This window comes from Mus caroli, unplaced genomic scaffold (genome assembly GCF_978045245.1).
Source record: "Mus caroli unplaced genomic scaffold, Mus_caroli_1 scaffold_7, whole genome shotgun sequence".
Taxonomy (NCBI): domain Eukaryota; kingdom Metazoa; phylum Chordata; class Mammalia; order Rodentia; family Muridae; genus Mus; species Mus caroli.
The window spans coordinates 68483943-68489816 of NW_028227262.1; positions in this window are offsets into that span (position 1 = coordinate 68483943).

The following is a 5874-nucleotide window of genomic DNA, read 5'->3' on the forward strand; positions in this document are numbered from 1 at the left end:
GGAATGTAAAAGGAGAGATTTATGGCTTTAAAGATTAATACACAGTATCAGTTAATTTTAACAGGAGGGTATTGATCTGCTAAGAATATCTTCCCCTAACTTTGTACATCATATGTTTTTTTTTTTTCCTTTTTCATATGTATATGGTGTAAAGCGTAAATGTACATGATCTGCATGTTTGGGTGCACATGTGTGCACATGTGCATATTGAGGTCTGAAGTTGAAATCATTCTAAATTGCTCTTCCACCTTATTCATTCGACTAAAGTCTTTTGCTGAAATCCAGTGCTTATCAATTTCGGTAAGCTTGCTAGACAGCGTGCTGTGAAGATCCTCTGTCTCTCATACTGAAGTTGCCTGGCATCTCTTTTGATATCTGAGAATCTGAACTCATGTTTTCATGTTTGGAGTTTTCCAACTGAAATTATCCTCAAGTTGTTAAGCCAGGGGCCAATTCAGTTCACATGCCATGTCTGAGACCATGGATAAGTAAATGATGGGCAGGATGTCCCCTGTCTGCACCTTCATTCATCACTATTCGGTGACATCCATGAAGCCCAAATCAGAATCACAAATCTTGTCAATGATGCTTCAGTGTCTCACAATGTTTCATAATCTTCTGCTATAGAAACTGCAATTAATATTTCTTAATATTACCAGGAACCGTATTTGGGCTTGAGGGAGAATGTCATAGAATGTCAAAGACCTTTCAGTAAGAGCCTATCACAGTAAGACACCAATCATTTCAAGACACTGGTCATAGCAAGACATTGGTCATCCTTGAAGATGGTATGACTGAAATGTCCTTGTAGGCGAGTTCCCAAGGTTTCGTCTCCCCTGGGTCGGGCAATCATTACTGATGGCCTCAGCTGCCACCTGCACTTTACTTGCACCTTAAGAGCTGAGGTAGGAGTACAGAGCGGGAAGGTGGTACTTTGTCTTTTAACTGTTCCTAATCAGTTGAAGGAAAATGTCATTCCTGAGTTTTCCTGTAATATGAATCTTTGGCTACTGTTGCTGATATAACATTAATAATTTAGCGGGTGAGTATTTCCATGACTTGCTTAGTTAAGATGATGCTGTGATTGATAGGAACCAGTGAAGTTTTTTTCAAGCAACAGGTGTGTATATAACACAAGGTGCTGATGCACATACATAATAGGAAGATCCTGTAAAACAGACTGGGTCTGTATTGCACAGATTGCAGGCAATGCTGTCTTCCCCACAATAGGCAGCATCTGCTGCTGAAGTCGCTAAGGGTAGAGATCCTCAACTGCCCACTTATCCCTATAGATTTCCCTGACTCTGTGCTAAGCTGCTTGACCTTGGTGGATGTTCTACCCTTCCTGCCAAAAACAGATAATTGAGAGAAAACTGACATGAAGTATAAAATGGACAGATTTATTTTTGTATCAAGATCTTTCCATTGAACACTCTGACTTCTCTTCAATCCTAAAACTCCCCCAAGCACCATTCATCCTTCTAAATCTCGTCCTGTTATCTCTGTTTCTCTGACTTCCTTTCTGCTAACAGCACTGCCTTAGTTAATTATGCAAAAATCTCTATTCATGCCTCCTTCAAGAAGCCCTAAGCAAATGTAATATTGAGGGGATCAAGTGTGCAAAATTGGGCCACACTGAATTCAAAGGTAGATAGAGAACAGGACATTTCCTTCAACACATCTTAATCCAATACATCTGACCGTAATACAGACTCTGGATCTTGTATCTTAATAACATTTGGCAATAAATCATTGGACCTCCATGACTATTGTAAGCATTGGTTTCTTCTTATGGAATCAAAAGGTAGTCAATAAATTTATGTCACTATACTTTTGGTCCTAAGTAAAGGCTGTCTTTCAGTTTCTTGCTTTCTATTACAGTTCATATGCTTCTTGAATTTTTGTTTATAGACTATTTTAGAAGCCTTCATGGGAGTTTTACCTACATCTTGCAGATTGTAAATGTCATCAGACTTTTTCACATCATATACTGAATTTTAATCTAGATTCCACTTTGATTTTAGGATTGTGATTGCTACATTGATTCTTCTTGTTCTGTGCTGTGTTGTGCTAGTCTGAAATTTTTTATTTGTTGATTTTAAATTTTTCTTTTTAAAATTATGGCACATCATGGAGTTATTCCTTTGCTTTTTGCCTTCTTTATCAGTAACTAAGATTTGTAGACTAAAAGCAAGAACACTGAAAGATAAGAATGAGCCAGGTACAAAGGAGCAATGAAGGGACGGTGGTAGAGATGAACTCTGGATACCTGAAGGAGACAGAGGTAGTCACAATAAATGTACCCATTTGGAAAAACATTTTATAGTTGTTTAGAAGGTTTAGGGACTTACACTCACAGAGAAAAAGAAGTGGTGGTGTGGAGAAAAAAAGGAAATGGCAAATACTAAGCTTCAGATTTATAACAGAAACTTATCAACATTAATCTTTCACTTAATGACAAAACTCTAAACAAAAAATACCAATTATTAATAAAATATCAATACAGAGAGCATGAGAGACTAATAGGAGGAGAAAATGTGTAAGGAAATAAACTATACCTCTATCACAGAAGGAAGCTCATAGATTTGTATGATTGGGTTTTATTGATTGGTGTGTGTGTGTGTGTGTGTGTGTGTGTGTGTCTGTGTGTGTCTGTGTCTGTGTCTGTGTCTGTGTGTCTGTGTCTGCACTGAAGTGAGTCAACAGCATGTGAGCAGATGCCTGAGGAGGCCAGGAAAGTTGTCAGATCCTCGGGAGATGCAGTTAGAGATGGTTGTGAGCTGCTAGCCATGGACACCGAGAAGAAAACTGAGGTCCTCTGAAAGAGTAACAATCCCCTTTAACCCATAAGCCATCTCTCATACATCCCTTGTGGATGAATTATGAGGAAATTAAAAGTCAAGAAATAACCAAAGCATGGCATTATTCGTGAATTTAAATACGTACAAACTGGTGAAGGAAACTGTTATTACAGCTCTAACTTCCAACCTTCAGAAGATGCACTCTCAGCATCCCTGGGGTGAAAGAGCAGATCACTGATGCCAAACAGGGTGGGGTGCAAGTTATCTCAAAGAGCCAACAGCACCCAAGTATGGTACCCTTACTTTAGACATTTACTCTATGCATGTGGTTGCACTCCTTTCTGATAAGCTCAAAAACACCTGGAGACTTCAGCTGCCTCTATGTCCTCAGGATGGAAGTCATCCAGAGGAAGTGCTCACCATGAGTGACCTTTCTATACACAGTGCCTGTTTCTCCCATCTCATGTGCAGTCAACACACAAACTCTCTCTGCTGGACTTGGCTAGGTTATGATGGCTATTTGAGTTTCATGCTTGTTCTGATTTCTCTTCAGCTGTACTCGAATTCACAAACATTCTTTGTATCTGGTATAAAAGGTAAAATTAACTAATGAAGGCTATGGAGGTAAATATAAAAAACTTGAAACTCAAGCCTAAAAATCTGAGCTTGAATCCTGAAACCACAGATAAGGTGAAAGAAGAGAACTATTTCCACAGTCACCTTCTGTCCTCCTCTCTCTCTCTCTCTCTCTCTCTCTCTCTCTCTCTCTCTCTCTCTCTCTCTCTTTCTCTCTCTCTCTCTCTCTCCTCTCTTCTCTCTCTCTCTTCTCTCTGTCCTTTCTCAAATACTCATAAAATAATTAAAAAAAACAGACTAATAGCAATTTAGTAAAACAAAAGACTAATGCATGGCCAACATAAAGATTTTTACCCTCTATTTTTTGTTGTTTTTTATGCTTTATTTTGCAGTTGCTAGGATGAAAATCTGCTTCAAACACCATGGCTTCCCCAACATGGTGGACTGTACTTCAAAGAGAGAGCCAAAATAAACCTTTTCTTCTTTAAAGTGTTCTTGTGAGGTTATTTTATCTCAACAACAGGAGAAAAGTAGCTACCATAAAGACACCGATTCAGTTGTTAGCCCTGTCCCTTGAAAGGATCTCCAAGATTTGTGGATATTGACCAATAAAGGGTACTCAATTGAGAAAAGGGAGCATTTTAAGTTTGACATGAATAATATTTGACCATGCCTTTCTACCCTTCCATATGTTAGGCAGGCTCTAGGGGTTGAGATGCTAGTCATTGTTCCGATAGACTCTCTCCCTCCAAGCAGGCATCCCCTCCCCTACTTGATGCAGTGGGTCCCACGCAAATTGATCAGCTGACTCTGATATCCACTCTATGGCTTCAGCTGCTGTGATTTCATTGCCACACAGTCTCCATTCGGTCTCCAGATTGGAAGGAGTGTCCCCCCCAATTTCACAGGCCCCTTCGGATGATTACCCTTCTCCCATCCCTCCCACTGAAGCTCTGGGGAAATCTGAAGGACACAAGTGCTTTCGGACTCTCCTTGATTATGCTGTGTCTCTCCTGCATGTGCTGAACGTTGGCAGATGTGCTCATTCTGCTGCCTGCTTATTTTTCTTCAAGTGGGTTGAGCAGCAGATGTTCCAGTAAGTGCTTTCTCCTTCGTCCCTTTACAACTCTGCTACAAAATAGGAGCTGTGCACCTGCTAGCGCCCTTCAGCTTTTCAACGAGAACATTATTCACGATTCCCTTTCCACCTCAGTGGAAATGGCTCCCTTTCCCCCTGAGCATAGATTTAATCTTTTTTAGAACTGTTTATCCTTTTATATTGTTTACGTTGACTTTTCTCTGGTTCCCAAGTGCCTTTGTCTGAAGCCTGATTACAGTTCTCCAGTTTCTGACTTCTCTGCTTCTTCTAACCCAGCAGTAAGGTTAACAGATGGGTTTTCTCATACCCATCCTTTGTATGAAAATGCCTGGGTGAAAGTTTGTCACCCAGCATTTTATGATTGCATTGGTAGGTCAGATTCAATCAGGAAAGAGACACTGGTTTCAAATGAACATCTCTGAAATTACTATTAAGGCAATAGCTCTAATAATTGTATTTTAAATTATTGCACACACACAAACACATGCACAACTATTATAACCCTAACACATTATTTTAATCATTTCAAAGCCATTAAATATTATTTAATGTTAATATTAAATATAGTGTAGTGGAAAAAGTTATTAACCTAACTATTATTTCATGAAGACTAAATATATACCAATTTTTGAACAGGACATAATGGGAAGGTACCAGTAAGCATTGTTCATCTTTTGTTGACAGCCTGCCACCCTGGCTTACATCTATTAATTTTAATGGAAGGTCTTTAGCTGACCAAAACAGTGGCTAAATACAATTATTCAGTACTTTCACTCACAGTCAACATGTCATGGCAGTGTACTGGTAGTTTTAACTGTCAACTTGACACAGACTAGAAATCACTTTTACAAAATTTTCTTGAAGAAATCTATTGATCTAGTTGCCTCCTGGGCATATCTGGAGTGATTTTCTTAAATTTCAATTGATAATCAAATACTCATCCCACCATAGGAAAGAGCATTCCCTGATTTGGGGAATACGTAATAATAGAGAAAGCTATGTATTTTTTATCTCTCTGGTCTTGACTGTGATTTAATGATTTAAGTTTCCACCTTGAGTTCCACACAATAATTGATTGTAAACTAGAGTTGCAAGCCAAATAAATCTGTTTTTCATTAAGCTGATATTCTCAGGGTATTGTATTACAGAAACAGAAATGAAATTCATGGAGACAGAAACATTATGACTTCTAGCTTTAGACAGACCTAACCAAAGGTCACATCCAAGTTCTGACACCACATAGATCAATGTCCACAGGAGATGCTACATAGAATTTATAAGCCTTGGTTTTCTCATTGGCTAAGATGCACACATCATCTTCTTCTGGATGTACATCCCATAGGGAGCTTGTAGCAAAGACTTTGACTACATGGCAGTTGTGAGGTAAAGTGGTAGGGG